This window comes from Ursus arctos, unplaced genomic scaffold (assembly GCF_023065955.2).
Source record: "Ursus arctos isolate Adak ecotype North America unplaced genomic scaffold, UrsArc2.0 scaffold_7, whole genome shotgun sequence".
In the NCBI taxonomy this organism is placed as follows: domain Eukaryota; kingdom Metazoa; phylum Chordata; class Mammalia; order Carnivora; family Ursidae; genus Ursus; species Ursus arctos.
In genome coordinates, this window is record NW_026623089.1 from 21094512 (window position 1) to 21115977 (window position 21466).

The 21466-nt window shown below is 39.0% G+C and overlaps 2 long non-coding RNA genes across 3 annotated transcripts in view; both read left to right on the plus strand.

Moving 5' to 3' along the window:
• The window catches only part of LOC113251909 (uncharacterized), a 69080-nt gene extending 67448 nt beyond the window's left edge, over positions 1-1632 (plus strand). For both annotated transcript variants that reach the window (XR_008958060.1, XR_006408946.3), the window contains one exon: positions 1380-1632. This is a non-coding gene — a long non-coding RNA (uncharacterized LOC113251909). The remainder of the gene's footprint in view (positions 1-1379) is intronic.
• An 814-nt stretch (positions 1633-2446) lies between these two features.
• Positions 2447-19619, plus strand: LOC130543041 (uncharacterized). The gene is made up of 4 exons (XR_008958061.1): positions 2447-2533; positions 4981-5123; positions 15124-15190; positions 16556-19619. It is a non-coding gene; the product is annotated as an uncharacterized LOC130543041 (long non-coding RNA).
• The last annotated feature ends 1847 nt before the right edge of the window (positions 19620-21466 follow it).

Sequence of the window (21466 nt, forward strand, 5' to 3'; positions counted from 1 at the left end):
AAGGGAAACAAAAGCAAATATAAACTGTTGGGACTACATCAAAATGAAAAGCTTCTGCACAGCAAAAGAAATAAATAACCAACAAAACTAAAAGACAATCTACTGAATGGGAAAAGATATTTGCAAATGACATATCTGATAAAGGGTTAGAATCCAAAACGTATAAAGAATTTATAAAACTCAAACCCCCCAAATGAATAATCTAATTAAAAAATGGGCAGAAGACATGAATAGACATTTTTCCAAAGAAGACATACAGATGGCCAACAGACACATGAAAGGATGCTCAAAATCACTCATCATCAGGGAAATGCAAACCAAAACATCCATGAGATATCACCTCATGCTTGTCAGAATGGCTAAAATCAAAAACACAGACACAACGAGCATTGGTAAGGATGTAGAGAAAAAGGAACCTTTTTGCACTGTTAGTGGGAATGGTGCAGCCACTGTGGAAACTGGTGCAGCCACTGTGGAAAACAGTATGAAGGTTCCTCAAAAAATTGAAAATAGAACTACCCTATGATTCAGTAATTGCACTAGTGGATATTTTCCCAAAGAATATGAAAACACTAATCCAAAGGGATATATACACCCCTATGTTTATTGCAGCATTATTTACAATAGCCAAACTGGTAGTAGCCCAAGTTCCATGGTAGATGAATGGATAAAGAAATGCGTGTATGTGTGTGTGTGTGTGTGTGTGTGTGTGTGTGTATATATATATATATATATATATATATATATATATATTCTATTCTAGAGTATATATATATATTCTATGATTGAACCTCTGTTAAGGACTTAATCATAAGGTGTTAATATATATATATATATATATACACATACACACACATACACAATAGAATATTACTCAGCCATTAAAAAGAAAAATATCTTGTTACTTGTAACAACGTGGGTGGATCTGAAAAATATAATGCTAAGTGAAATAACCCAGTCAAAAAAAGATACGTACCATATGATTTCACTCATATGTGGAATTACAGAAAAAAATGAACAAAGGTGGGGAAAAAAGAGAGAAACAAACCAAAAAAAAACCAGACTCTTAACTATACATAGAACAAACAGATGGTTGAGGTGGGGGGGATGGGTGAAATAGGTGAAGGGGATTATGAGGACACTTATCTTGAGCAGCACTGAGTAATGTAACTGTTGAATCACTGTATTGTACACCTGAAACTAATAGAACACTGTATGTTAACTACACTGGAATTAAAATTTAAAAAAGAACGAAATTGGTAGTAAATGCTAAAAGTGAGCTGCAACTCCTTCTTTCTCTGTCCCAGGTAAATCTCAGGCTTTACAGAAACCCATTCAGTGAATCACTTTTATTGTTGTGGCTTATTCCTATTTTACAGATGAGATAGCATGGGCTTAAAGAGATATGGAAGCCTTATACAAATCCCCTGGAAGGACCAGCAGTGGGGAATGGTGAGATGAGGAGGACTAAGACTTGCTCTATGGCAATTGCAAAATTAAGAGAAAGAGATGTGACTCTGAGGCCAAGGGTCCCAAGATTGGAAACAACACCATTGCCATACTCTGAAATCATGCTTTGATGCCCGCAGAAGGCTCAGCCATCATGCTGCCATAGTGACCCTCCCTTTTGAAGGCAAGGATCTGACTATATTCTGCTGCTTACACAGACTCCCTCTCTAGGAGGATGTCACTGTCTCTATACACTGTGATACCTTGTAAAGACAAGCTTTGATTTCTTCTCAACAAATATTCTTTCTTCCTCTCTTCACTGCCAATTATGCTGAGAATTACACTGCTTAGGCTTTATTCCCCTATTCCCAGGATTTCTCAACCTCATCAATGTTATCACCATTAATTTTTCAAATAATTCTTCTTTTTATTGGGGGATGGTGCCTTGTGAATTGTAGGATATTTAACCTGGCCTCTAGTCAGCGTCAGAAGAACCTCCCACCCACCACTCCCCATTTGTGGGTTGTGACAATCAAAAGTGTCTAGCTTAGTTTAATTGAGAATTTAATTGCTGTTAGGATTCTAGAGTGGTCATTAAGTTGGCACATCAGTCAATTACCCCTTTCTGTGCATGAGTTTCAGATTCCTTCTTGAGAATAGGTGTTAATGGAATGGTGATTGGAGGAAAAGAAGTAAGGAAAACTCATGAATAATATGTAAAGGGGAGGTTTCAGACATAAAGATATTGACCTCTAAGACCCAAATCTTAGTGACTAAGTGACTTAGTGACAAAGACTAATTCCTGTTTTCTTACATTTTGCCTCTGCTCTTATCTTTGCATTCTGACATTTCCTGTTGATTCACATGCATGTATCTATCACCTAATTTAGCAAAGAGAATATTATGAAGCCCTCCCATTTAGGATCTTTGCAGGTGAATATCAAAATAAAACACAATCCTGGACATTAAGAAGCTCACAGTTTTGTGATCCTTTTGCAGCCCAGATCTCTGCTTGCTGATGTGGCCTTGCTTCATCCTACAAAAGACTGACACCTGAACGCAAAAGGCTTCTCTTCAAGAATCTGTAAGTACTCAGTTCTCACGAAGTCACAATTTAGGTAAAAGACTAACAACACTCAACCTAAAAGTGAAGTGTCAACAATTAATTTTCCTTGGGGCGCCTGGGTGGCACAGCGGTTGGGCGTCTGCCTTCGGCTCAGGGCGTGATCCTGGCGTTGTGGGATCGAGCCCCACATCAGGCTCCTCCGCTATGAGCCTGCTTCTTCCTCTCCCACTCCCCCTGCTTGTGTTCCCTCTCTCGCTGGCTGTCTCTATCTCTGTCGAATAAATAAATAAAATCTTTAAAAAAAAAAAAAAACAATTAATTTTCCTTAAAAGATAGAGTATTCTACGATTGAACCTCTGTTAAGGACTTAATCATAAGGTGCTAATAGGCTTTGGAAAACACGGTTTTCCATTTGTTTAATTTAACTATGGACTCTGAGAAACAAACTGAGGGCTTCAGAGGGGAGGGGGTGGGGGAATGGGATAGACCGGTGATGGGTAGTAAGGAGGGCACGTATTGCATGGTCACTGGGTGTTATACGCAACTAATGAATCATCGAACTTTACATAAAAAAAATAAAAATTAAAAATTAAAAAAATAATAAAATGGAAGTTAAAATACTGATTCATGTGTGCTACCTCAGGCTGTAAGCACCATTATATGAAACAACAAGTTCACTGGGTCTCAGACTGTCCAGTGCCAGTCAGGTGGTCTCAAGGATTCTGTCTCCCTGAGGGCATTTCCTTCACACATTAAGTCCTTGAATCATTTGTGTCCACCCAAGAGCAGAATAAATGGTTGCCCCACTTTCACTGCCAGATACTTTTCAGGACAGACTTTTTCACATTTCACTGGTTCTATGGGAGAAAAATGCCATGTTGATCATAGAGATTTCATTCTTTGTCCACATCACATTTCACTGATGTGTCCATTCACAACTGGAGATGATACCCTGGTGGGAAATTCTTCTCAGGAAAAGGGTGGCTGAATTGCTTTCTCTAGCTTAATTTATCATAAGAATATAGTATATGATAAAATAATATACAAAATATGTGTTAATTGACTATGTTATTGGTAAGGCTTCCAGTTAACAGTAGGCTATTAACAGTTAAGTTTTGGGGGAGTCAAAGTTATATGTGGACGGGCACCTGGGTGGCTCAGTTGGTTAAGCATCTACTTCTTGGTTTTGACTCAAGTAATGATCTCAGGGTCATGAGATCATGCCCTACATTGGGCTCCACACCCAGTGGGGAGCCTGCTCTCTCTTCTCTCTCCCTCTGTCCCTCCCCCTACTTGTGCTCTCTCTCTCTCAAATAAATAAAGAAATCTTTAAAAAATATTAAAGGTTATAAGTGAAATTTCGACTGCGTGGGAGGTTGGCACCCCTATCATCCCTGTTATTCCAGGGTCAGCTGTATATTAAACAATAGAGAATGCTGTAGAGAAAATTGGGACATGAATGAAGGTGCTCCAGGGACAAAAGGCAATTTTTAAAAATTATATAATGATTTTATACTTATGGAAAGGTTAAAAGAATACTCTGCATCCAGATTCCAGAAATGTCATTCTGAAATCAATTCAAATGTATGAAGTTGCAAGATGGATACAGACATGTCATGGATCCCCTTAATCCTGAATTCCCTATTATTCATTTCCCAACATTTGTTCCCAGTTTCTCCCTTCGCTCTCTCTCTCCCCTCTCTCTGTCTGTCTCTTTCCATTTCCATATTTCACATACATGATACTATAACATCTTTCTTGCTGGATTATACTACTGATAACCTTTATACAATATACATTTATTTCTTCAACAAATTAGTACTCTTGAGAGTTTTTAGTAAGGTAATATTAATCTTTTCTCAACAAGAACTTGGCTATGTTTTACTTTTTACATCAACATAAAAGTTCAATTAATTTTCAAATTATTGAGTGCTGAACTCTGCTATTACAAATTAGATGCTAATTAATGCTCCTTCACTTGCTCATTTATTTGTAATCTTTTTTTTTTTTCCTGTCAGGGCCCACAAAAATGTGAAAATTCCATTAATTATTTTTACTAACTCATTGATGGATTGTAGAACAAAGTAGTAATTTTGAAAATTATAGCTATCCAATAGGTACATTTTTAGAAAGATGCAACATTCTGAAGGATATTGTTAACTAGCCAGCAATTAAAAATTGCAAGAATACTTCACAGCAAGATTTGTGATAATTTTAATGAATTTCTGAAATGAGATAAACAGTTTTTTAAAGGACACATCTAACCTTGAGAGTCCATGAAATTACGACTGGTAAAATGGTGGGAAGGAATACATTATTCAGTATTTTTTAATATGAAGATTATTAGAAGATATCTAAAAATGTTTGAACATATTTAGGGAAATTAAAACTTATTGAATGTGTAATACTTGTATTTCACAGTATTAACAACCCTGATCTAAAGTTATTTTATTCCCATTTTATAGATGAGACAGCTGAGGCCTGGAGTTACTCATAATTTATGCTCCTCTAATGGGAGCATTCCAGGCAGAGAGAAACATGTGAAAACGCAAAGCCAAAGGAATGTCGGGAGATAGAGGAACTAAAGGAAGACCAGCATGCATGAAATGTAAGTGTTGGGGGAAAGTGGTCTGATCTGAGGCCACGGACATAGGAAGGAGAGCACATGCAAATTTTTCTGGGAAATGTCAAGGACCTGGGGCTTCAGCCACCGTGTTTCAAGATCATTCTTGCCACAGTGTGAAGAATGGCTCGGAGGGGACAAGGGGGAGACAAGAGGCAAAGCAATTGCAGAAGTGCAGGAAAGATGATGATGGTGATGATGATGATGATGATGATGATGATGATGATGATGATGATGACAGCATGGACTATAGAAGGGGAGAGCCGAATTTGCTAGAGATTTAATAGGAAAGTTATAGGGATCAGTCACTGATGGCAGGGAAGGTTGATGATGAGGGAAAGAAAGAGTGAGGATGACTGCCTCCTTTTCAGATCTGCTCAACAGTGTGGAAGGCGGCAGAGAGCACTGGAGAAAGAGAAATTAGAAGAGAATTTCCTGAATTTATTGTATGGCATGAAGAGTTGAACTGAGACCTGTAAAAAAAGATATTTGAATGTACAGATTTGGAATTCGGAAATGTTAGGACAGGGAATGTAAGTTTGAAAGCTAAAGTAAGGAATATTTTTAGTATTTTTCCCGTGTTTTTGAAGGTGCTTTTTAGACTACTTATGTCAGAAGGCCTTATTTATCATTTCCTAACTCAGTGCTTTTAATATGCATCAAAATCACCAAGGTACAGTATAATGAGGAAGACAAAAGCTCTAGGTTCCTTCCGCTTTGGTTTGAATCAGCTTAGAGACTTTCTAGAATAAACTTGGGCAACTTAGTCTTTGTGCCTCAGTTTTTTTCTCTGTAAAATGGAAGTAGTAATACCTCATTGGGTTTCTTGAAGATTAAATTTTCAAAAATAGGAAAATAATTGAATAAACCAAATAAGTTGGCTTATACTAAAGCCTCTAGGACATTTAGTGGCATTTAGCAAGCAGCCAAAAAATGTTAGGCTAGGCATTATTATTTTCCATTATTTAATTAATTTATTAAAATGCAGATTCATGAGCCCCCAACTCAGGATTTTCATGTAAATGTCAAGTTACAGGGTGGTGTGGGCATTTTAGTGTGGGTTTGGCTGTGTTTTAGACTGGAGGTAGAGGATGAATTAGAATTCAGTGATTCTGGTTATAATAATCCTGGACCCTACCACACTTACTAAATCATATGTGGTTTTTTGTTGTTCAAATGCCAAAGAATCTACATTTTTAAATAAAGTCACCAAATCTTAGCGATGCTGGTCTATATCCATGCTTGAAAGGAACACTGTAACTCTGTGTCAGAACAATTGCAATGTCTCCGTTATTACTCGTTGCTTTTTGTTGTTGATTTATAGTTATTTTGAAAAGAAGTGGACATTTGGAGGAAACCTTTACATTTTCCTTAGTAAAATTTTGATATAAATTACTGGAAATTGGAAGCTTTCTGTTTAGTATCGTTATTCTTTCTTCTTGGCTCAGGAAACATCCTGGTGGTTTTGTTCTCTGAAAGTAGGGGATGGGTCTCTATTCAGCATCTCTTCAGTCAACCAAGCACCTGTTTTTATAAAATAAAAGAATGTTGTTTGTATCTGGATCATTACTTAAAGTAATAAAAAAAAACCATTGCCAAGCAATGTAAACATCAATACTCATGAATTATTATTCTTTAAAAATGTTGGCTAAATTTACATATAGATTAAACTTAGAATTTATGAAATGTGATTTCCTTTCAATCTGATGGCTTAGTGCCACTGGTGTTTTATGGGTAAGGTCCCTGCACAGAATGCTGTATGTTTTTCCATGTGACTGAGGACATGGAAGACCTCATCGTTGGCAGACCTCATGGCATTAAATTGCAAATTGGATTTGAGAGGACAGAGAAAGGATGGGTTGGAGAGTGACTGAGGGCTGGAAATTAAAACTACATGGAGCTAACACATGTTCCTGAGAAACTCAAAATGAAGATTCCTCCTCTCAAAAGGGGGTTTAGAGATAGCAGATTTCATTATTGAGGACATATATTTGATACAGCTTTTGTTCAGCACCAACTCAACTCATTCTCTCTGGAGAACGTGTCAGTCTCCTTTCGTGGAGGTTTATTGCCTGCATACATGCACATTCACACCCAACACCCGTAGGCTGGGCCCTCTCTTCTCACATAGTCTGACTACAGGTAGAAATGAGACCAGACCCTCAGATGTCACCTTGATTTTTAGCACTTCTTATGTTAATGACTGTTACTTGCTACTTTGGTGACAGAACATAACTTCTTTGGCAGATCCCACAAGATTAAATTGCAAATTGATTTTGAGATTCAGCAAAAGGATGCAGCAGAAAGTGACCAGGGACTAGAAATTAGAATGATATGGAGTTAATACCTGTGACCTGAGAAACTCATAATGATCCTTCTTGCTTTCTAATGAGGGTTTACAAACAGCAGGTTTAATTATGGCTGTATGTTTGATGTCAGTTTTTGATCAACATGGATTCAGCTTGTTCTCTGCATGGAGAAGACTCTTATCTCCTTTCCTGGCAGTCTACAGTCTGCTGCGTGCGCGCACACACACACACACACACACACACACACACACACACTCATCTCCCTGACATGGCCTGACTCTAGGTAAAAGAGAAACTAGATCCTATGTTTTCACCTTGATTCTTTCATGCTTTACATCCCAATGGCTTTCCCGTTGTGACTTTTATGACAAAACCTAATTTTGCTTCTTTCTTTATTATGTTATTTTTTTTCCCCAAGGACTCATGATTTAACACAGTTTCTTGATGACTGGCCTCTCAAGAAATAGCCATTGTTAACAGGACCCATACATGTTGTGTTCTTCCTTCCTCTCCCACTCCTCTTTGACATTGACCCAGTCCATTGTCCTCTCCAAACAGTACTTTCCTCAACTGTTAAAAGAAGATTTTAGTCTTATAGGGAGATTTTTCCACCAGAAACCAGCTTAACTTCCCCAAATGGACCATAAGAATAGCAGTAGGGTCAGTGGGAGAAAGAAACAGGAACTGATGAGCAACTCACGAACAGAATATTAACAAATCAATCAGAGAGTGTTAATTACTATGTGATTTCTCAAAATGTGGTTCCCAGCCCAGCAGACTCAACCTAGGGCTTGCTAAATATTGAGATTCTTAGACCTACCTCCAGACTCATAGCAAAAGAAGGTCTGGACCTGGGTCCTGAAAAACTGCCTTTGAAACATGATTCCAGGTGACCCTGGCAATCATCTAAGTATGAGAACCACTGACCTAGTGTATACATATTATAGTGGGAGTTTTAAATGGGGTACAAATAAATAAAATTTTCACAATAAATGGTTTTCCATTTTTATATATTAAATGAAAACCCCTTTATCTCCCCCTTACCACACCCATACCCAGAGCCATCCTTTGCTGGAACTAAACAGAACTAGCTCCAACTCCTTCCCCAGAGCAGGAAGAGAGATAAAACATAGCCCTGGTGGGTACAGAAGAATATGTGCTTTAAATCATTGCTAATTCCTCTTGTAAGTAAAAGGTATAGCTGATGAATAAATAAATTAGAGAATCAACAACAACCCAGTGAGTTCTAAAAGGAGCCTTGTGTCTCTATGCCTCAGATACAAGAGCAGATATGAATTTGGCAAAGTAAGTCCTAGTCCTTGCAACCTGCCTCAGAATTATTGCCAGCTCCACAAAGTAGGTGTGAAATGAAAGCCTTTCCTTGTGGGAGGGTATTATCTCTTATCAGGTCCAAGCCAAAAGCTACAGTTAAAACACCTTATTCATTTATCTCCAATTTTGTATGTGTTTTAACACCTCTATGATGTGATTCTCTTTTACTCCTGGGGTCCATGTTGATCAGTGCTGTATTATTGATTTTTGTTTTTCATTAAATTAAGAACAAGCATCACTACAGTTTATAAATCCCCAACAGTAGACAGTGATGTTTGGGGGGCAGTGAGAAGGAAGTATGAAAAACACCTTCAAATTTCCTGATTTTTCTCATTATTCTGTGTCTCTTGATGTATTGCAAGGGAACAAGAGAGTAACTATTATACTCGCCTGGGTCATGTTGCTCAAATTCACTCCAAACACATCATATGATTCTATGTATTTCGACACAGGTATGTTTTTACTTACATAGTGCGTGCGCACGCACACACACACACACACACACACACATTTGCTCACTCATCCCAGTTTGTGTGGAAACCTGCAAATCATTGTAGGAAAGGAAAACTCATGACTGACTATCTGATACTTGATTCAATGAAACAAAGGTTTAAATTCTACTTGTGTTCAACATCAATCTCATTCCTATTATTTTATTTTTTTCTCTGACAGTCAAAAGTATAACATGTATTTGTTGACTCTGTTTAATTTTGCTTTGTTTTGTTTGTGACGGATGGGTCTAATACAAGGAAGGAGTTCTCACCAAAACAAATAATGAATGGACAGTTTTATCTTGCTTTGTTTTTCTATATTTATCTCCCTCAACCTTTTGCTGCTTATGTCCTTTTCTCTAAATTCTGTGAGCTAATGTTTATTGGACATTTAGTATGTTCTAGGCCCTGTATTACAGATTTTTTTTTTTTTTTGAAAGCAAGAGAGAGAGTGTAAGTTGGGTGGGTGGCAGGAAAGGCAGAGGGAGAGAGAGAGGGAATCCAAGCAGGCTACACACCCATCATGGAGCCTGACATGGGATTTAGTCTCACGATCCTGAGATCATAACCTGAGCTGAAATCAAGAGTTGGATGCTTAACTGACTGAGCCACCCAGACGCCCTGTCTTATGTGTTTTATGCACATTTACTTCATCCACCCAACTATCCAGAAGAGGTGCTTGAACTTAAATAAAGGAGATACATTGCTTAAGGTCACAAAGCTAGTAAATGAGTCCATTCACTTACTCATTGGTTCATTCATTCATTAATTCCACTGATATTTATAGCTCACTTATGTGCCACATTCCTTGGTCCTGGGATGCAGCAGTAAAATAAAAGACATAGTCTCTGCATCATGGAATTTTTATTCTGAGGGGCAGAAGGTCACACACACACACACACACACACACACACACGGACTACAAATGCTATGGATAAAAATTAAGATAAGAACTAGAATTTGATGAGTTAACATGTCAGTTTGCACATGATGATCAAAGAAGACATTTATGAGAATGAATGATGTGAAGGACCATGTGGGTATTTGGGAGATTCAATGATCTTCATATGGTCTATAAATCCCACAGTTCCTTGCCCTTCCCTCTAATCTCATTTTCCCCCATTCTAATCATTCCTGAATTTCTTTTTTTTATAATGGACTATGCACCCAATCAATTTGGAATTTTTACCCACGCCATTCCTTTTTTTTTCCTACCAGAATCTCCTCCATCTGGGTTCTGTTGGGCTCTTTTGTGCTCCTTTGTCACAAGATGTGTGTCCCAATAACATAATATTCAAAAGTTAAAATTTATCTGTTCTTACATCCTTTTAAAGTGCAAGACCCATGAAGGAAGTAGGTATGTACCCAAAATAATTGAAAGCAGGAAACGAAGTAGATACTTGTGCAAGAATGATCATAGTAGTACTAGTCACAATAGCCAAAAGGTGGAAATAACCTAAGTATCCATCAGTAAATGAGTGGATGACAAAAATGCAGTAGACACATACAATGGAATATTATTCACCCATGAAAAGGAATGGACTTCTGATGCATGCTACAACATGAATGAACCTTGAAAACATTATGGTAAGTGAAATAAGCCAGACACAAAAGTGCTAATATTGTGTGATTCCACTTATCGGAGGTACCTAAAAAAGGTAAAATGACAGAGACAGAAAGTAGAGCTGAGATTATCAGGGGCTGTGGGAGAGAAATGCGGAATTATTATTTAATGGATGTAGAGTTGCAGTTCGGAATGATGAAAAGATTCTGGAAAAAAATAGGTGATTACACAACATTGTGAATGTATTTAATGCCACTAAGTTGTACAATTAAATATGGTTAAAATGCTAAATTTTGTTATGTATACAAAATTTGGTTACTACAATTTTTAAAAAGGCCCATTAAAGAAGGCTCCTTTATTATTTTACCATTTATTCCTGGCACCTTGTACAGCACTTGACATGCCCAGCATGTCACCACACATTTCTAGAATGAATGAGCCAATATTAAGTCCAGTTCCATGACCAACGCCCACTCACACTCTTAACCACCGCATCAGTGATTCTCAAAGTGTGTTATTTAGGCATGTTGCAGGTGATTTCAGGTGGAGCTTGAAATTGTTTTGCATGGTACAGAGCCATAACACCATGGAATACCACATTGCAGCTCAGGGAGAAAAACATTTTTCATACTTTATGATTCTTTTTTTTTTATTCCTGTGATCTTTATCAAGGAAAAATCTCTAATTTTTTAAAGATTTTATTTATTTATTTGAGAGAGAGAGAGAGAGGCAGCACAAGTGGGAGAGGCAGACGGAGAGAGAACCTCAAGCAGACTCCCCTCGGAGTGTGGAGCCTCATGCAGGGCTCGATTCCAGGACCCTGAGATCATGACCTGAGCTGAAATCAAGAGTCGTACACTTAACTGACTGCGCCACCCGAGGGCCTAGAATAAGCCTCATTTTTGTTGTTATAGTTTAACACTCGTTGATCTCTTTCTCTTCTCCCCTCCCCCCCCCCCTTTTTTTTTGATGGTGTCAACAAGAAACTTCAGTCTCAGAGCCTTTTCTCGGGCTGCAACACTTAGCTGGAAAGCCATCATATAATTCCTACTGTTGCTACCCCAACTTTTAAAACTTAAATGTAGCACTGGCTTTGCATAGGTGGTTCTGCTAAAATGTTTACAGAAAAATTATTTAATGCTTAAAGAAAATATTAGAACAATAATAACACAGATAGATAATGGATATTGCCAAAAACACAGAATGGTATTGTAAAAATGACGGAGGTGAGCCAAAAAGTTGCCGCTATCTCTTAGGTCTCAGTACGTCCTTGAGCTTGGGTCTGCTTTTCTCATTGCTATTGGTGTCTGCCTCTCCCACTCTGTGTCCCTGTCCTCCCCTCGCCGTGTGCTCTGTGTCTGCCTCTCTTTCAGGTGCCCCTGTCTGCTGCCCACCCCTCACATCCCCACCGTGGTGCATCTCAGGCTGTGTCTTTGCTTAGCTATGTCACCCACACTCTGCCTGCGGACAGGACAAAGTGCAGTCTGAGAGTGACTTTCTGTGGGGAATAATTGCTGTTTGTTTCCTGCTGATCCCTGATGAAAAGTTAATAGCTGCTTACTTTATTTACCACTTCCAACTTTGCCCCTGAAAACTCCTAAACTTTTTCCCAGCCTTCTTTAATTTTCAGTTGATTCCCAGTGAATGTTTTCAGTGGTTGCAAAATTACAAAGGGGTAATAACCTGTATCAGAGAGGAATGTTACTTTAAACTGAAGTTCATTTATTGGTTTTATCTACCCCACTATACACACACACCACCACCAGCACCACCACCACCACCATTACCATACTGCCCCTCTTATGATTTGGAATTTAGACCAACCACAGGTCTAGATGAGGGATGGAGGGGCTATTATCATCTGCTGAGTCCCCACTGGGAAGGAGATTTGGGACACTTCTCTTGGGGTGGGGACCCTGGGAATGGGTCATGAGGAGTATGTGTGTGTAATGAAAAGACACTGATTTCTTTCTTTCCTTTTTTAACCTATAGAATCTTATTTCCAGAACAATTCCAGGACTTCCTTCCTTCCCTGTGTTCAGCACCAGGGTGACAAGGTGGCCTGCAGGGCAACAGGAGCACTCTGACTTGTCCACACTCTGTTCTACTCCTAAGTCGCTTTTTATCCAAAGCCATCATGATAAAATTATTTGTAGAAGTATAGACTGCGCAGAGTTTACAAACCCAGAGCTAGGCCAATGCAGAAATGTACATACAGAAAGGAGGTGGGGTCTGACACATAGCATAAAAGGCCTGCACTCCAAATTTTTCCCCAAAAGACTCATTTCCATTGAGAGACACAGAGAGAGAGAGAATAAGTAATGCACAGATACCTTCTGAATTAATCTCCAAAGAGAAACTGTTCGAGCATCCCTGCAGACAGCTCGATGCAACAGGCTTTACACTTCACAGAAGTCAAGACAATCAGAAAAGCCCTGGGTAGAGCAGATGCCCCCTCCTCCAACACGTGTGCTGCAATTACTGATGAGAGAGGGGCCCAGGCTGCCGGGTCTGCCCCTGCCATTCATCTGCACAAGTTATGTACTGGTCTGCGTCCTCCTTACTTCTTTCCTCCGGCCCCTCTTCAGCGAGACAAGTATATTCCCGGGCTCCGCTCTTTCCTAAATTTCAACCTCACTGCACTGCACCCGACAGTGGACTCATATGAGTCTGTAAGTGAGTTTACGGTCCCAGTATTCTCTGTCTGTCAGAAACGATAAGTAGAATGGTATATTCATCACCCTTGCCGTGTGAGGCCTGCTTCCCACTACATCTAATATCTCCTAGCCTTCATGACTCGGGGGCTCACTTACACATTACTTAAAACAATCGTGATCCAGTTTGTATTTTTGATCTGTTTTATTTCTTTTTGTTTTATTTATTTATTTTTTTATTATTATTATATTATGTTAGTCACCATACAGTACATCCCTGGTTTTTGATTAAAGTTCGATGATTCATTAGTTGAATATAACACCCAGTGCACCATGCAATATGCCCCCTCCTTTTATTTTTTTTTATTTTTTATTTTTTTAAAGATTTTATTTATTTATGTGACAGAGAGACAGCCAGCGAGAGAGGGAACACAGCAGGCGAGTGGGAGAGGAAGAAGCAGGCTCCCAGCGGAGGAGCCTGATGTGGGACTCGATCCGGGAATTCCAGGATCACGCGCTGAGCCAAAGGCAGACGCTTTAACGACTGCGCTACGCAGGCGCCCCACGCGCCCTCCTTTTAAATCAGAGGTCACGTCTCTGTGGCTTTCTCTTCCTGCCACTTGCCTTAAAATTGTTTTGCTCTAGTGAGTGGCACCTGTGAATATCCATCGGAGGAGGGGAGGATGGGGAGAACACTGATGTCTGAGTCAGAGACCTGGATTTTCTCCTAATCAGTGTCTCTCTGACTTCCGAATAATCTTGGAAGATTCCTTAACTTTTGTGAATCTTTTTTTTTCACTTGACAAATGTGACAATAAACTTTGACTTTCCCATATTATTATTATAAAGTCCCAGTTAGAAAATAAATGTGAAAATTTATATAATTAATTAATAAGCTTAGTTTGCATTCTATACAAAATCATTTTTTATTTCATAGCCATATTTTATAGTATCTTTGTTAATTACACTTATCAAAGTAGTATATGACATAGTAAAAACTGATCTATGGATTTATTAAGAAAATCAGTTTCTCACCCCATTGCTCATTGCCTGTCCCCTTACTCCCGGAAAAGTTTTATTTTAATAAATCCTGGCTTTTAATTTTAATAATTTGTTTTTAAGTGTTTTGGTTGTTAACTCATAGGTCTTAAGCAGTATTCTTAAAACTTTATGTGTTAATTTGTTAAATTTAGACCTAATCATCTTTATTTTCTATAGAGCCTCATTTCGTTTTCTGAGAACACTTCTAATTATTTTCCTAACCCAAAGTTGTGTCCAAAAGGGAAACTGAGTAAAAAGACAAGGAGAAATTTTTCCCTCTTCTTTTTCCTACATTGCAAGACTCTACAGCATTCTTGCCCCCCAGGAGAGAAACTGACCTGGGATCAAATGTCAGCTTGGAGCAGTCACAGATGGGGACATCAGTGGAAACACGGGGTCCCTGTATGATAGCTCTTAGTGGGTTATTTACTTAACGGTCACGTGACATAGGCAAAATCACTCAGAATCCCCTTCCTGAGCAATAGCTTGCCAAGAACACAGAAAGTAGTTTGGTGTCCTTCAGACAAAACTGAAAGGTCTTTCAGCTGCAATGAGCGTCGCTTTGACAAGAACATGTCTTTTCTTTTTTGCCAGCCTCTGCCTGTGGTTTTCATGGCAGCACAATTGGACCTGGATTCCTGCAACTGTCAAAAGGAATGAGGTGGAGCATGAATTCCATTGCTTTATCTTGCTGCATTGGGGGCTTGTTTTCTAAAGTAATTATTCACAAGATGTAGCACTTCACTTTGTGTCTCTGCAGCAGTGGGTGAAGACTCACTATAAATCAATACCCTATTCTTATCTAGAATTACATAGGAAGAGAGGCTGGAAGATGATTAGAGATGTTGGAGAGAAGGAGAGATTTCTTACAAGGGAAAGTGAAAAGGACTGCTGAGCTCGTAGTGGAAAAGGTCCAGGAGAAACAGTGCCAAGGCATATAAATGAAGGGCCAGTACAATGAAAGCCAATAGACTATCCCTGTTTGCTGAAGAGTAATAAATATAAAGAAAAATACATTTATTTTGAGTTAGAGCAAAGCCTTTTGTTGGGTACAACACTTAATCTTTAAGTATCTTGTTCTGTAGCAGTACATACAAAAGTTATCTTCACCACAATAAATAATAATACTGATCGGTAAGAAGAAAAATGATAGAAATTGGTAGGTAAATTAGCTCAAAAAATTCCTCTTCTGTTACCAAGTTATAAAACTATTGTAGCGATAAAGACCCACTTTCTCTCTGATTTTAGAAATGATATCAGTAAACAGAGGCACGTAGCATGCCCTGAAGGGAGCCCGTTTTATGAAGTGATAATATCATCTTCCATTTGGATTGTGTTTTTAGGTTTTCAATACACTTTTAAATTTCCTTCCCAATTTGAATCTCAAGAGACTCCGTGAAGTAATATTATTTTCTAGATCAAGAGGAGCTTGAAGCTCATGGAGTATATATAACTTGTCCAAAATCAGATGTGAGGTCAGCAGCTAAGCCTGGACTTGAACCTGCTTCTTTTAACTTAGTTTTCTAATCTTCAACTAGAAGGGGAAGAAAACCATCTCTCCTTCACTCTAAATTCCATACTATTTCAACTAAAAGGAAATCTTTGAAAGAAAAGTTTTTTGGTTAAACCTGATTAAGCAAAGTAGCATTTCTCTTGCTTTTCTGTTTTACCCATCAAATCCGTGTAAGATACCTTTCCCCCAAGAAGTCTTGTAAGACTTTGTAGTCCGCTCAAATACTCCCTCTTTCACTCGTAGAATCAATGAGAAGACTCTGGTTGTCCTGACTTAATCATACAGTATATTGATAACAGCTCTTCTAATAGGCTATAAACATAGTCGGGCCTCAAATCAAACCTTGCTTTACCACCTATACATGGATGATCTTCCACCATTTCCTTAATTGCTCTAAACTTTGAAGTAGTTTTCTTATCTGTAAAATAGTTAACTAAATATACCTCCCTGTTGCGGTTAACTGATTTTTTTTTTTTTTTTTTTTTTTTTTGGTCTGCTTCCTTCACCCATCAGATCTATTATAGTGGACCTACTAATGGAAAGCTCTCACCCTGGGCCTTAGGGTTTGACATGTGACTTAGGGTAAGTGAACCAGAGAACTCCAACCCCATGACTGTGGTAATTGGCAGAAGGACAGATATGTTTACTCAAGGAAGATCAGCTAATGTCTTCCTTGGGCCTTACCTGGTGATGTGATCATCCCTAGCTGCCTGTTGCATCTGCATTTGTCCATCGTCTTTACCGTAGAGAGGAAACACATCTATGGAATGGACAGAGAGTAAAGCTAAAGCACAAAAAGTCAGTGGGAGGAGAAAGTGTATAAGAAGTGGATCGAGAAATGCCTAATCCACCCATTTCAGCAGAATCTTTACTTGTAAGCCCTCTTCATTATTTTAATACTAATATTATATTTTATTTTTGCTTAATTGACCCCAAATTTTTAGACTTTTCTTGTTTAGAATTTGAAAAGTTCTGATTAAGGACAATGAGATAGAGCTACCATATTAAATGAGGTAGATAAATGACAAGTGCTTAACACACAATCTTACACATAGGAACAACTCACTTTACTTTTGCATCTAATATTATTTTACTGAGGCTCAGAGAAACAAGTAATCAGCCCAAGATCAAACAGCTAGAATGTAGCAAGTTAGGTGTTAACTCCGTTCTGCCAGACTCCAAAGTCTATGTTCCAAGACACTGGTTTACTGCTCTATTGATTTTTCTATCATTTGGTGGCACTTCTGTTGGGTACATAGTTGAGTGAGCTTTTTCCTCCCCCAACTGGCTCACCATTTTTCTTATTATTCTTGGGAATAAGAATATTATTCCAGGATAGTATAGTGCTGGTGTGAACCCATCTACTAGAGAGGAATAGGATTTCTAACCCCCAAAGAGCAACCTTCTTTCAGGTTCAGGTTCTAAGTCCAGAGAGATCCATGGGGAATGGCTAAAACCCTGAGGATGTCTTGGCCTTTCTTCTCCCTTCTATAGAACACACCCACACTCCCCAGTCCCCGTGTTTATCACCACACTCAAAGCGAAAGGATTATCTAACTCCAAGCTCCCTCAGTATATGTTGTTTGCCAGCCCAGCTAAAGAACTTTTCAGTGGGCTGCAGGGCTGCCTTCTGGATAGAATTCTATCAGGGGCCATTTGCTGTGTATGTTTTGGACTGTTTTGTGGCCTGCCAAGTTCCTTGATGAAAGCTATGACTTTCTGCTTTTCAGTCTTGAGGGGAACATAATTGAATGTTTTGGCTTTTCAGCCCTCCCCTCGACTCCCTTCCCCCACCTCTTTGCTGACTAAGAAATAGTGAGGATACAGGTCATTTCCTTTTGGATTGAAAGTTCACAGTTTGGTGCCATGAACGAAATGTTTTTGCAAAATACTTTGTCAAGCTTAGGAGGGACATGTGAGTGTATGTGTATGAGAAGGTGTGACACGGTGTGTGTGTGTGTGCACATGTGTGCACTCGCTACAGCATCTCAAAACTCATAAACTTACAAGTCCATGAGGGAACCCTCAGTCAATGCCAATGTCTGCCATCAGTTGGACAGACTGGAGGGTGGCCCCAAGCACTCTGTGTGCTGGTGTTCACTTTGTATTATCCGCCTCCCTTAAGGGCAGCAGCACCTGTTTCTTGCTTCTTACCAACAGACCATGGCAAAGGAGATGGGAGTTCACTTTCATGAATACATACATGATATAAAAGTCCTCTTGCTAGCTGATTCACCTTGCTTTCCGGCTGGCCTTGAAGAAGCAAGCTGCCATGTTGTGAGCTGCCTATAAAGACAGCCACCTGAGAGGGAACAGGGCAGCCTTTAGCTGCTGGCGGTGGCCTCCTGCTGACAGTCAGGAGGAAACTCAAGCTCTCAGTCACAACCACAAGGAAATAAAATCTTCCCCAAACCTGAGGGATTTTTGAAAGTGAATTCTTCTTCGGCCAGCAATCCAGTTGAGAACACAGCCTGGCTAACTCCATGATTGGAGTCTGGTGAGATGCTGAAGCTGATAAACTAATAAAACTCAGCCTGAATTCTTGGCCCATTGAATCTGTGAGACAATAAGCCTGTGTTGTTTTAAGCCATAGAGTGTTTGGCAATTTATTATGCAACAACATATAGCTAATACAATAGACATCAAATTATAAATATATTGTTAAAATGTGTATAATTTGTATAAAAGGAGTTTGCAGTCAGATCTTCCTTGTTTGGAATATTGGCCGCAGCCTTTATTTGCTGTGTTCTTCAGAAACTTATTTGATGTCTCTGAGCTTAAATGAGACTTTTTAAACTATTAAAATAAAACATGGCTATCGTGGTTAACTCACAGGATGTTTATAAACTTTAAATGAGCTGATTCATGGAGGAAGCTTTCAAGGAATATTGCCTACTTTTTCACCCTCTGGGTAAGTCACAGTCAACCTCGTTTTCTACAGTATTTTACTAATACCTTCATTTCAGCCTCATAACTAGACTGTGAGAGTAGCAAGAACAAGAAGATTCCCATCTTGTTGACCTTCAAGTCTCTAGCAAGAGCATGGCCAGCCTAGCTCGCATGTAGGCTTCACCACTGTCAGATGTATGAATCCATGAATCTGTATCAGGGGTTCTGAGCACATCAGCATGGTGTTTGTTAACTTGACAAAGTGATAAATTATGTTTGTGTTTACTTACTCATCCCCAAGGCTAATTGATGTGACAAGTTTAAATTAAGATAGATTTTAAAAATTCACTATTAATTAAAAGCCGAGTTTTGCAAATAGAGCTTACTGATCTGCTGGCCACTAGATGGCTCATTGATGACCACTGAGAATCAGTGTTTTCTGATGAAGAGGACATGGCAATTATCTCAGAAAAATCCAGGTTTAAAGATCTAGGACAGGGGCGCCTGGGTGGCTCAGTCGGTTATGCGTCTGACTCTTGTTTCGGCTCAGGTCATGAGCTCAGTGTCCTGGGATCAAGCCCCGCGTTGAGCTCAGTACTCAGAGCAGAGTCTTCTTGTCCCTCTCCCTCTGCTTCCCGCCTCCACCTGTCTCTTTCTCTCTCTCTCTCTCTCAAATAAATAAATAAAATCTTTAAAAATTAATAAATAAAGATCTAGGGGAGATCTAAGATATAGTAAGCGTCAACCAGGAGGACTTTTCCAAATTACTTTTTGTCTGAACCTTGAAATTCGGGTTATATAATCAATCACAAAATATGGCCCCAAATTCTTCACACCCCATATGTTCCCCAGTCTTCAATGTGCCATTGTCAATCCTTTCATTAAGGTGTAGGGCCTATTTACTAAGCCTTGAAACTATACGGGCCTTACGGCTTATGTTGATGACTAGACTTCGCCTGAAGTCACATTAGGAGACTCCCGAAGCTGTCTTCAAAAGACTTGCGGCTTCCACCCACACATGCTTGGACACTTTCCTGAGACCAGTAAACGAAGAAACAGGCTAACCTCAGAGACAGTGAGAGGCCCTGTAGAAACTGAGATTCCCAGCTCGCCACCTGCAAGCGTCATGAGACAGCTAGATCATACAGTCCTTCTGCTGATGGCCACATAAGTGACACCAGGGAAAACCAGCATAGGAATCAGTTAGTCAACCCACAGAATTAGAAATAATAACAAATAAATTATTATTTCTTATATAAAACAATATATAATTATATGTTTATATAAATAAGTATTATTTACATAAATAATAATAAACCATTGTAATTTAAGCCATTGACTTTCAGGGCGATTTGTTACACAGCAAAAACTAACTGGATCCTCCTCCCTAAATTTGCACATACACACATACGTACACATATGATGTTGAAATTCATTGCTGGTTATTCAGTGACTCTGACAAGTATATTTTCTATCTGTAGATATATTTAAGTCAAGGAAACAAACAAGCAAACAAACAAAAAGCGGGTTAAGAACCATAAACCTGGACACCTGGGTGGCTCCGTCGGTTAAGTGGCTGCCTTGGGCTCAGGTCATGAGCCCAGAGTCCTGGGATCAACCTCACATGGGGCCCCTGCTCAATGGGGAGTCTCCTTCTCCCTCTCCATCTGCCCCTCTCCCCACTTGTTCTCTCTCTCTCTCTCAAATTAATAAATAAAATCTTAAAAAAAAAAAGAACCATAAACCCATTTTCAGAAGCTGTTTTCCTTATATGTATAATAAATGTCATGGTGGTGTTTTGAGAATGAAATAGGTAGGTCCTAAAATATGGTTAGGGAGTATTTGGTTTCATCTGCCTCTGAATGCTCATATCATTCAAACTCTAGTCTGAATGTCACATTGTCAAAGACTTTTTTTACCCATTTTATCTTTCCCACAGGCCTTCTTTTTGGGAATGAAACTCCCAGATTCCATGTGATAGAGGAAGGTGTGCAGTTTATCAAAGGGCTTTGCTTCCCAGTCAGGGCAATTAGAGGCCTCCTAGGAGCTAGGTTTAGATTCTGGTAGGACAGGCCCTCTGTCCTGAGATCACAAGCTGTAAGAAGCATGTGAACCTGGAAGGTTTACTGTCTTTGCCATCAGAGAAGAGAGAACCTGCCAGAGAATGAAGGTGTCCCAGAGTTAAGTAGGGCAGAGAGAGAGATAATGTACTGAGATGTATTTCTGTATTTCTTAAAAACATGATTTGAACCCCTAGATCCAGCTATTTCTGATACATATATAATTTTATTATTTTCAGTAACATAATCAAATGAATTCATTTTTTCCCCTTCAACAAGCTTGAAATTAGGTTTCCATCACTCCAAGTAAAAAGCCCCATGGTTAATATACTGACATAGACTTTTCTGGTGGATTTGCATTGCATTTAAATCCTTGTCTCATAATGAGATGCAAATGCTATTTTATATTAAAAACATTTCAAATATCAAAGTAGCAAGGATGTTTATTTGGGGGTACAGCAAGGATTTTGATGGG